We start from the raw sequence: 12,381 nt of genomic DNA, 5'->3' as shown, positions 1-12,381 counted from the left end.
AGTTCGGAAGAGCGTCGCGCAAGCTTCAGCCAATGGGAGGAAGTTCGGGTAAGGTCGGAGGAGCGTTACGCCAGCAATAGCCAATGGGAGGAGGGCACTGCGACAGCTGCCGCCGAGTGGAGGAAGGTCGTGAAAATGAAAAGCGAGAAACGTGGTTGCGTGCACAAGCAGACAACAGAAAGAAGAGGCGAAGAATGCACACGTGCTTTCGCACGTCTGCTAATTTTAAGAACGTTAAAACCCTACCACTTATTTCTTTATAATTTCAAGTTGAAAATACCCCGATTAAGTCGCGTGGTGTTCACTATTAGAAACGGACAGATGACCCTAGTTGCAAATGTCCAGGAAAGCTAGAACTTATCCAGCCACTGTTAGTCAAGCTGGGCATTAGCGCCGCAACGTTTTGTTGACGTCATACAGTCAACGAGGCCTTTATACACTGCGCACTTAGGACTCCTTAGAGAGATCCAGAAAACACCTGAATTTCTCTTGTTGCGCAAAGCCTGCTTTACATTAAGTATTGATTAGAAGAAAGAAAAAGACTGTAAAGTGCGAACTGAATGATAACATTTCCCGTGTGCGGCATTCCTAATAACTAGTTATATCGCCTATTTGCAACACACTCCACGCGCACTTCATTTACAATTCTTTTTTCTTTCAAATCTGCGAAATGAAATTCACATTCAATACAGCTGCTAAGCTTAGAGAACCTGCTTCTGCTTCTTAGTTTTGAAGGACACAGCGACTGTGTGAAGAGATGATGCGAAAAATGGCACAATATCGGGCCTTTTTCTAATTACTCGCACAGGCTAAACATTTATGATGTGCTGACAGTACTTATGAGAGTATCATTTATTTTTATGTGTGCCAAAGAAACGATTGTATGCACAGTTTTTACCCTTTGGCTGAAAATGCAACGCCGTATGCAAAATCTGACCGCCTGGCTGCAACGCCACTTCGATTATCATGATTTGGTGCACTGCTAACTCTTAAATTTCGTGAGCTAAATATGGCTTGTAGCCTCTACATAAAGAAGATGCTTTCCTTAAAAAAAACGCTTTGTGCATATTTTTGCGTACTTAACGCGATAGCATTAAGGCTTCCGTTGCATTGAAAATGCGGCGTCGTCGTCGGTGTTGTGAGCGAAAAATCTCCGAAGAAACAACCTAGGCGGTCATGTGATGCCACATGGTCACGTGATCTTGTGGCGTCATCACAATCTTCCCTTCGGATTGTGAGAAAAGTGACCACCGTGGAAGGTGGCGGTTAAATTAATTATTGGTCACAAAGGGTCGCTCGGGAAGAGCAACCTAGGTCTCACAAGTACCACAGGTGGCAGCACATGCCATCACAGGGCAGAGGCGCATCGCCTTATAAACGCTGCACCACTGCGCCAGGAGTGGTATTAGGACTCTCAGGCACCTATGAATGTAGAGTAGAGAATGACCAACTCCGCATGTATGGGCATCAACCCACTAACCCTATCGCGTCATACCCTCAAGGCGGGGCTTAAGTGTCCCCTCCACATTTGTTTAGTAGTGTTAGAAATCAAGTTTTGGTGTTAAATACACGTAGGTTGCTTCTGGTTGTATAAAAAAGTGCTGCTTAGAAATCTTTTCTCTTTTTTTTAAACAAGACATGCAAGACAATTTCTTTTCGTAAACATCAAACCATGATATCACCACCAGTGATCGCAGGTAGTTTCTATACGCAACCTCATGACCGCAGTTTTCATATGATGTTGTGGCAGTAAAATTTTCAAGCGAAATTTTCTAGCGCAATGGAGACTTCAGATATATTCTGAAACCTTGGGAGAGTTTTGAGCACTAATACAAGTTTTTAATTAGGATATTTCTTATTAAAAATGCAATCTGTTCGCCAAAGCGACGTACTCGATAAGTATACACCGTCTTGGTTAGTTTCCGTAGTGCGAAAACGACAAAAAATAAAATTAAGAGAGCTTTAAAAACTCTTCCACCTTGTCGTTGTTTCAGTTGCGTGCTATAGTTAGCTGAATATGCCAAACCAATCCGCTCCAAAAGCCTTTGACGACCCCTGGAAATCTGGTTCTGTTTATTACCTACAGATTCGAATAAGGTGAAAATCATTGACCTGAAGCTACAGGTAACAATATAACGTGCGCGCACAGAAAACATTATTTACAAACCATGCGATATGATAGAATCTTTCCTAAAAATATCCTGAAATCTCCCTGAACTGTTAATGTTTACAATAAATTCTTCTTCAAGCAGGGAACTAAATCTCCCTTAAAATATAATGTTTAGAATAAATTTTTCTTCAAGCTGGGAACAAAAAATATTTATCGTAGCGCGAAATGTGATCGCCTGCAGCAGTACAAAGGAAGCGTAAGAATTGCCTGTGTTGTCGTTTTTGTGGTCCGAGCGTAAAAGGTTCGTCCTTTTCGCGCATGCAATTCCGGTTGAAACAGAGACATGCCTGGCGATCGGAGTCACTATGGCGGCCTAGACGCATTCTCATCAAAATGGCGGCGAGGACGGGAAGAAGGTTCTCGGAATAGCAGGAGGCAGAAGAGAAAGCGAAAGTGTAGCGATGCAAATGGCATGTCGTCAGAAAAAAACAAAAATAAAGACGAAGTAGTTTCATTTTCGAGGGAAAATTTGGTAGATTCTTCTGATCCCGTGTCTCCCGGCTTTCTACCATTACTTTTTCTCCATTGAAATCCGTCTGAAAGGTAGCGTTTTGTTTCTGCTTTTCCTTCATCCTCTTATTAATGCAAGGAGGGGGGGAGAGAGTTTTTATAGGAAAAAAAGAGAACAGAGGAGAAGGGTATGCCAGCTCTGCTTCGCTAGCCATCACTTCAGAGAAAGGGTAAAAGAAAGGTTTTTTTTAAATAGGAGAGACGTTGAAGTCAAGCTCCTTTGCTTTTTCTCGTTCTATCGTTCTTTCGTAGCTTCAGAAATATGTGACGGAAGAAAAGGTGTAGCTAGGAAAGAAGCAAGATGGCGTCATCTCAGCCGAGAGATAAAAGCTGGGCAAGAGATAAATTAACGAGGAGAGAAAACGCGAAAAAACAAATGGCGCGTGCTAAGACAGCTCACGTTCGATGACAAAAGACCGCTAGAAAGAAAGTGCAAAATATAGAAGAAAAAAAAAGAGCGAGCTCAGCGCGTAGTTTGTTTTTGCCGCAACACACTAACGCTGAACGGTGAAAGCGCACACCTGCGGCAGATGCGGCGGCGGCAGCGATGGACCCGCGCCCCGCAGAGAAGCTGCTCGCTTGCTCCTGCTCATCACCCGCTCCCTCCTTCCCTTTCTCGCTCCGTACATCGAAGCGTTGCTCCCCCCGTCCTCCTCCTCCTCCCCCCGCTCTTCTTTGAGAGCCGCCGTGGGGGGTGCCGTCGCCATTAGTGCCGGGCGGGGGCGTGGCACCCCGCTGGGCCCATCTGACGACGGAGTGGCCGCCATGCAAATGAGCCACTTGTCGCCGGCCCCAGCGCCCCGGATGAACCCCCGGCGCCGCCGCCGCTGCGCCAGCGCGCTCCGACGACGCAGCTGTCGCCGCCCTACGGAATGCCGCCGCTACCGACGCCACCCGACGACGGCCGCCGACGGCGCTGTTGGAGTCGAACACGCCCCGCCGCTGACGACGCCGCTAGCGACGCCGGCGATGCCGCCGGCCTGCGCGGCCGACCCCGAGGGACCGTTCGAAAGTGAGTGGTGCTACTGCTGCTGCTGCTGCACGGCGCTGCTGCACGGTGCTTTTGGCTGCACGGTGCGCTCTCTTGCTAACCTGCTCCTCTACCCGGAGGTTTTCGGATCGGTGCGGGACGACTCGGCTGCTTGCTATATGCTGCCGTTGACGCGAAGCAGTGTTGCGTACGTACCGTATTTACACGCGTGTTAGTCCACTCTCGTACAAAAGTTGTTTTTGTTTTTGTTTTTCTTCGAAAGTAGCGCGAGAGGACGGACGAGGGAACGCGAAAAGGGAGAAATACATGCAGCGTAGTTTCTTGTTGGCAGCTTTCACGCTATAATAATAATAAAAAAGAAAGAGGCCGATTCTCACTTCTTTGCTTCGTCCATTTGCGCTGTTTTCAAAAACCGTTTTTGTTTTCTTCGCCTTATGTTATTATATCGAAATCGTCATACTAACCCGGCCGGCCTAGTAGCTTATGCTTCTTGAAGAAGTTCGTAAGGATGTTGAAGGTTTTATGTAAATATGTTCCTTGTGTAACCGTGTAAACGAAGACAAGCTTTCTGCACTATATCCTTCGCGTCACTGACGCAGATAAGTCGTGTGTATGTACGCGTTTTAGCACAGTAACTGCTCACAGAAGCAGCCGATTGCAAGAGAGCTGCCACGGGCGAAGCCAAGGGAGCAATGCAAATTCAACAACTGTGGATCTCCGTTTAAAGTGAACAGAGACGTAGCGGATGTAGTGTCAAGCAGCCACAACAGACCGATTGATGAAACGACAGTAAAATGTCTTTTTTTCTATTATTGTTACTACGCTATATTACTATTTTATTATTTAGGATGGCTCGACTGCCTGCTAGAGCAGTTTTCTAATTTCGGTTTATTTTCTGACAACTAGTCAATCGCGTTTGAGACATACAAGTTGCGGGCGACGTTGCAGTGACGTTCGGGAGAGCGACTAAGCTTCGTTGAATCCATAATCTTGCTTAAAGGTGTCAGCTTACATTCCGGAAAGCACGGTATACACACGCGCGCATCCATTCCGACCCATGTGTTCGCTACTGTGGGGCGACGTGTCTCTCGTCACCCGTCCCTGCGGACGTCATCACCCTACTGAACGTACGTTGCTGGTGCTACGACGCTCCCCGTTCGACACGTCCCCTATTTCCCCTCGTATAGCTAGTAGGTGAATGCGTCGGTGGCACTCCCCCCCACCTCTCTCTCTCCCCCCCCCCCCCCCCCCCATTCCCTCGTCGCCATTTTCTGCTCTCCATAAAAAGCGTGTATGGTGAAGAGATTAGGCGTAATGTGTCGGCTCCCTTTGGGCTCCGGTGACCAGCGAAACCCGGCGCGCGTTGCGGTCGGAGGCTGCGAGTGTGTTTCACTTAGCCCCCCCTCGTGCTGTCACTACTAGTGGTGAGAAGAGAATAGGGAACGGGAAAATAGCGGTGTAACACAGACATCAAACAGGTTTTCCGCAACGACATACGCGGGTAATTACCGATCGACGCTCCAACACACCTGCGCCGTGCTCTACCCCTGCAAGTTCTACGATTGCGATATGAAGGACAGAAAAAAAAACAACAGCAAAGAGCCAAAGAAAGAAAAAATAAAAGCTGTTCGTGGATTTTTAAGTTCTGGGTCTAAATTCATGCGCTGAATTTCCTGTGCTCTTTGTAAATAATACACCTGCCGGCTGTGACACATCAACTTCCCGCACTCCATTTTAATGTGGCCTGCATTGAACCACTAAATAACACTTTGGTCTCTACGCTGAGCGATGAATTCTCATAAAAAGCTTTATTTGAGCTGCATGTGATGTACGAGCTGTGCTTAAATATATCGAAGCGCTAGCCAGCTGCACAAACATCTCGATAAACATATTCTAAAATGTATGTATTCGCCATCGAAGAGAATGAACTCAACGGCTTCGTTCTGTGTTATCCAAGGAGCGGTGACCACACACACAGGAGAGCAGGCGTGCTAGCCTCGCTAAGCCTTGAACGTTTTAAACAATTGGTGTGGCCTGCGCAACAACTTCTTAAAAGAAAGCCTGCGTGATGTGCTCAGAAAAAGAGGATTTTTAAGTGCTGCGATGGTTACTGCATGCGTTGGTTCAGTAAAGTAAATTTTCCTACAAGTTTTGTTTGATAACTTTCGGGTGTAAATATCAACATGTTTACATTTGCAGAGTGGTTTGCGCTCAAGCACTTCGCTTCGCAACCTCCCCTTAAAGGCTGCTCTCCTCCGGGACCTTCCAACCGCACAAAAATGATTTGTCTTAGCCTTCGCATAACGTGCGGAACACATCAGGGACGGTGGGTTACATTAGAGAGGAAATGATGTGAAACAGATTGCAAGTTCCGAATCAAACACACTCTACCCGTGCACACCACGTACTCTAAGTCTATATCACGTGATGCACAAATAAACTTGATGCTATGAGTTTCCATGCCTTTCGCAGTTTAATGAGTTCGTCACCACTCCTTCAAAATTATAATCAGTTTATTTAAACGAACAAACAGTACAAGCAAATATTTGTTAAATACAGGAGGAGGTCCCAAAGCCAAAGGCTGCGCAGGAGACCTCCTGTTACAAACTTACACAAAATCATTCATGAAATCCAAACTCCCAAATTTCTACGTGCGACATCTTACTATTTCACCAAAATAACCTCCTGTGAAGGAATAAACAATTTGTTCTTACTATTTAAAGCAGCCGTACAATATATTTGACGTGGCAGGCGCCATTTTTTCCACTATCGCCGGATTTTCTATCGCATCTGAGCGAGGGAATGATATACAACGTGTTTATCCCCGAATACCGACGCCACCCCGCCTTCGCATCGTACGATTTGGCTAGTGACCAATTTCAACACTCCAGCAACACCAACCGCAGTTGGAACCTGCATTTGTCATTCCTCTCACCACACATAGTGCCTGTCGCGACACCAACTCCGCTACCGGCTTCCACATTTGGAAGCCCCTCCTTCCACATACGGCGCCTACTCAACGCCGCCTAAACCACGAATAAGGCCAGAGCATGACCCCCTATCCGAGGTAAAACATCCGGCATGAGCCTGCCGGCATGTTAAGCGAGCCTGCACATGCCCCTCTGCCGTGGCAAGCGCGAGCAGGCAATCTCTTGCGCGTGCCTCCTCTCGGAGCTGCGTGGAATGCGGTCGTCATCACACTCTAAACAAAAATACACCTATATGGGAGTAAAAAAGGGAGTAAAGTATCATCTAGCGCACACCCTTTTAATAAAGGGTGTCCGCTAGAGGATACTTTACTCCCTTTTTACTCCCTTTGTTTAGAGCGCATGGCCGAAATCTCACATTTGAGCCACTGAAAGCTGTTGCTGCGAAATCTTCCTTTGAAATGAGTTGACTCATCGATGCGACGAAATCAAAGACATTATTGGATTATAAGGGGACCAGGAAATATCATTCGTTCAAAGTAGCACACTAAATTTTCATTTTAATAAAGAAATATACTATACATATTCTGCCCTGTATCATGAGCATGCCTGCGGTCTGCGTGTTGAATTTCATATGCTGGGGAGCAACTCTGAGAGAACATTCCTGTCTCCAATCAAGAATGTTAAAAGATATTCGAATAAAAGAACAAAAATAAGATAGTGGACGGAGAGTGAATTTCAATCTAGACAAGATTACTGAAATGTTTTCAGAAAACTGCTTTATTTTACGGTGCGTCTTTTGGTTGTCGAGCAAACGTAATAAAAGCACTGCAGTTATTAAGATGTTCACTGCGCTATACCAACTTTCCTTATATCCTTTGAGCTGAAGCCTGCTCTCAGCGCTAGAATTTTCGGAGAAGCGATTCACAGCCGGGTATGTGTACAGTTTTTGTCCAGGGGTAACCGCGCTGCCATCGCAAAAAAAAAAGAAGCTATCTGCTGTCACAGCGGTGACACTGCGGTCTCCAGACCTTGTTGGCTGTAAACATAACTTATACGACGGTAACCTGCGCCATCACTGCCTTTCTCTTCAAGGAACTAAGTCTCTTCATAGCGCGAGAAGTGGTAAGCACAGCCTGGTTACTTCTGGCTCAGAAGCTACGTGCGGCTATTTTCGAAGCAATTGTTTTTACCAGCGCTAAAAATTCGCTTTCAAGCCGTAGTGCAGGGAGGAAACGTGAACGGTGTTATAGGCAGTAGCCACATGCAGTCGCTAGGAGGACGATCTGCTACTCTACGCAGCCCGGGTGGTTGTCCCACTCACGTGCAGGAACGAAATTCTGCGTCTTCTGCACGAAGGCCACTTCGGCATTACGAACACGCAAGCTCGCACCAAGGACACCGTTTGGTGGCCTACAGTGGCCAAAGACATCGCAACCACGATAGAACATTGTCTAGAACGTGTCACGACGTCCAGCAACCGAAAAATGCCCCTTCGAAGCACCTAGTTTCCTTCAAAACCATGGGAGAGAGTTGCAATGGACCTGTTCTTCTTAAACAGCCACTGGTGGTTAATCGTGACTGATTATTACTCCAGATATCCGGAACTGACTCGTCTAGAGAAGCTCTCATCTAGTACAGTGATCAATCACTGCAAATCAATTTTCGCCCGGCACGGCATTCCAGAGGTAGTAGTCACCGATAATGGTCCGCAGTTCTCGTCCTCCGACTTCACTAAGTTTGCTAAAGAATACGGGTTCAAACACGTCACATCAAGCCCACAATACCCTCAGAGCAACGGACTCGCTGAGGCTACGGTAAAAAATCATCAAAACTTCAATGAAGAAGACCCAAGACCCGTACCTGACCCTCTTGTCCTACAGGTCAACTGCGTTGAAAAATGGCTACAGCCCCTCTGAACTATTGATGGCGAGGCGGTTGCGGACAAAGATTCCTCTGACTGCCGGAAGGCTTGTTCCCCGTTTGCCAGACGCCACTGAACTTCGGAATTTTGAAACCCAATACTGCGAACAGCAGCGAAGAGATTACGATAGACGACATGGCGTACGGCAACTTCCGACCCTTCTGGAAGGAGATGAAGTCTGGGACTTCAGTTTCTCAAGAAGATTCACAAACAACCTGCGCTGACGCCTCCCACCGGCACACCAGGTGTGGACGCTGCGTCATTCCTCCCAAGAGGTCGCTTTTCTGTCAGGGGAGATGTTATAGGCAGTAGCCACATGTAGTCGCTAGGCCGTCTGCGTGGCTTGGCTTGGCTGCGCGGCTGTGCGCCCGCGTGAGGCTTGCGGCGGCTGGCACGCGTCTCGTACTCGTGCCGGCATTCGATGGGCTGGAATAAAGCTGTCCGGTTGGCGTGTGAACACTCTCGTTTTCCTCAATCCAACAAACGGTAGCAGTAACGATTGGAGGATTTTCATTTGTACAGAAAAAAAAAAACTGTGGGTGCTTCTCACACAGAGACAGCTTAAATAGTCTTCTTGATCTATCCACACATTCGTGAGTTATTTCAAGAAGGGCGACCCGCACACAAGAAAGTGTAGTGTGTAAAGGCGAGGTTACACAATGACTTAATGAAGTGTGTTCTACCGGGTTCAGACCGCATACTTTCTGAACACTAACAGGGCCGAGATAAGAAAAAAAACCTTATAAACAACAAAACTGCATCGTTCGACTCACTGAACAAACTTGTTTTTTAGTAATGGTCATCCTGATAACAATCTTTTCCGGCAGCAGAAAGAAAAAGTCAAAAATTATTTTCCTCTCAAAAAACAGGTGCTGTTGAATGCAACGTGATACCACAGCGTCACCGCCAGAACAACCTAATGCGTCATTCTCTTTTCAACGACGGTGCAGACATACAAACTTATTAACCGCAGCATGAATATAACTTCATGCTTGTTCAGTATTTTCTTTCCTTTTTAGTAGCCTCACAAGATGCCAGCTGGTTCCTGTAAGCTTAAAGTGACTGTTAACACATTAGAATAATAGCTGCGCATGGAAGTTTCACCAAGGTAAATACCGTTGGCTTTGGTTTAGCTACCGTAACTGTCATGTCCGGATACCCCTAACCTGCTCCCAAGTCATCGCCAGGCAACTGCGGCCGCTTGCTATCCCATCTACTGAACTGTATAAAAACCAGGCAGACGCGCTCTCGTAATAAACATCATTTTGCCTTTTTTCGCTACCTCAAGTTCCAGGCTACCCTCTTCTCACTCAAGTACAAGCAAACAATTGTAACTAAAAAACCTCTCCAGCTTAACTGCTGTTTCAATGCGAAGGTCGTGTAGGCCGGAGCGTGGTCACTCTCGGCAATGTATGGGCATACCCACACATACCCGCGTCCATGTTTGGACACGTGTTTAAAGTGAGCACTCTAATAAGTTAGGAGAGGGCAATCCAGCTGCTGTTTTCCCTTCCCTAAATCAAAGTGAAACTACACCTGGGAGTTCTGTTTCTTGTCAAGCATATGCGGGGACACACAAAAGTTTTCTTAACGCCGAAAGCACAAAAAAAAGCTGAATTTTCTCTCTGCCTGGAGGCGCAGCCGGGCTTTCACAGGTTCTTGGCTGCATGATGAGACTGATGAAATTAAAATTTTTTTAATTTTAATTTTAGTGTGGAGAAGATTTTTGTGGGCGTCTCTGCTTGCAAACACTCGTGTAAAAATGCCAGATAAGATTAAAAAAAATTCTGGTCTCAGGTACGTGGTGTATATCATTAACCAAATATGACGCTATATCAATGAAAGAACGCGTAAAGGGTAGGCGCAGTGGCCCTATCCTGGTCTTAAACTTATGAGCACACCAAACTCTCATGTCGACGTCACAATTTCGTCACAATGACGTGGCGTCCGCAATCCTGCGCTGCAATCCAGTTATAGCAGACAAGAGATATTAGTCTCATGTATACTCAGCAACAGGTTCTCGAAATGAATACGCCCCCTTGTAGAACCCGTGAATATAGAGTCACTCGGGTCGACGTCGCAGCATATCGCAACACTCGTTTTAATCCTAATATTACTCAAATTTTTCAATTCCAGACGCAAAAAATTAACAAACATCGAAAAACACTCTGCTGTGCCATGAAAAAAAAAACAAGACGTGTGCTTGCTATAGCAGAAATACTTTACTCTAGGGGGAATTATTAACAAGCCATATATTGTCAGTAACTTACTGACTCAAATCTGTCATGCCAGTGAGATTTCACTCGTGTTGCGAGAGTTGTTGCAATATTGTACAGCACGAACTTAAAAATTGGTTTGGTTTAGCATTGCCAAGCCCGAAATATTGTGCGAAAAAAAAAACAGTTTTTTGCAGGTGGACACTGCCGCCACGTGCTTGAAAGCGCGACTGATGCGTGCTAGCTGACCCAGGGAGCCAGTTATGCGCGCCTTCAACTTTTTCATCGCCAGTGCCAATTCACCCAGTGTACGCCGGCGGCCTATGCTCCAGTTACGCATTTCTGCAGCAATGTTGTGAGCGCCAGCGCGTAATGCTCTTGCGCCTGGTTTCTGCCACAACGCTGTCCACGCCAACGCATGCAGCTCACACCTCTCTGTCACTACCGCCACCTAGATCAAAGCGCGGATATTAGTTTGAAAGTAGTATTAGTGGATGAAGAATACGATGTGCAATGCATAGCGCGATAGTGCGCGCTGCACGTGTTCGGATGCGGCGATATCCTAGCACTCTCGCGCAGCGGCCTGCGATGCTAATCTATTCAAGCCGCCGCGGGTTCGAATCCCAGTCGTAGATATTTATTTGATATACTTTCATTTATTACTTAGAACAAACCCACAAAACCGCCAGCATACAAACATAGAGAACGTATAAACAGCCCAATAACTCGATCTGGGTTCACTCATCGGAACAATGTTTTCGCACAAAAATCTACCCGGAAAGGTGAACCGGCACTCACTTCTCAGTCCATGACTTTTGCACAAACTGTAGTGACTTCGGTTTACACGTGCTAACATAGTGGCGCGAAGCTTTGTGCTGTTTATGCTCAAAGCTGCCGGCACGCGGCTTCATCACTTCGTTTGCGCCGGGATATGCATTCAGATTTATATGGAATGATTGCAACCGCGCGCAAGTGTTTCTTCGTTATTCGAGATTATAAGAGGTGATTGCCATGCCTTATCTAGAAAGTTATCCTTCAGCTTTTAAATCGAACGCGGCCGAAAACAGCGGCGATTCGGTTCGTCGTCGACCGCCGAGCACGGATGCTGCTATCGCCACCACTGAGTTGTTAAATTCTTTGTGGGTGCAGGTCAGCCCAACAAAAAGTTCGTTTCACTTCCATGTGCACCGACCTTGTCCTCTACAGTGTCGTCGCCACGAGACGATATCAACTGGATCTCAACTAGGAGAATGCAGTGAACGGAAGAAAGGTGCATACTAAAAGCTTGGTAAGGATGTGAGAGCTAGCCCTAAATGTACCGGTGCTAATAGACACGTCCTGTAACCCCATCACTGCCTATGTATAGTGCGTAGTTCTCAGAGTGATCACGCGACTCTGCGGTCTATACATGGCAAGTAGCGCATTTGTATCGTTCAGAACAGTAGCCAAAATTTGAGTCCTGTTTGAACATTCTTTTCTTCAAGTACTGAAAGGCACCCAGAAATTATGTCACGCCTCCCTTGGAGTCCAGACAAATCTTTATGCCGCTTCATTGGCCCGCAGCGTTTTGAAGGGTGTGCTGCTTGCAACGAATTTTATCTTGACCGTCGAAATGAACAATTATAGGGAATCGGAAATTAACT

General features: G+C 46.5%; 1 protein-coding gene across 2 annotated transcripts in view; it reads left to right on the top strand.

The window, feature by feature from the left end:
* The first annotated feature begins 3,511 nt into the window (after positions 1-3,511).
* The window catches only part of LOC144135237 (uncharacterized), a 35,292-nt gene continuing 26,422 nt past the window's right edge, over positions 3,512-12,381 (top strand). For both annotated transcript variants that reach the window (XR_013315412.1, XM_077667971.1), the window contains exon 1: positions 3,512-3,692. The gene's annotated coding sequence lies outside the window, so the exon portion shown is untranslated. The remainder of the gene's footprint in view (positions 3,693-12,381) is intronic.

This window comes from Amblyomma americanum, chromosome 5, assembly GCF_052857255.1.
Source record: "Amblyomma americanum isolate KBUSLIRL-KWMA chromosome 5, ASM5285725v1, whole genome shotgun sequence".
Lineage (NCBI taxonomy): Eukaryota > Metazoa > Arthropoda > Arachnida > Ixodida > Ixodidae > Amblyomma > Amblyomma americanum.
The sequence above is the reverse complement of the archived record's forward strand: the minus strand, read 5'-3'. Positions and strand labels throughout refer to the sequence as shown.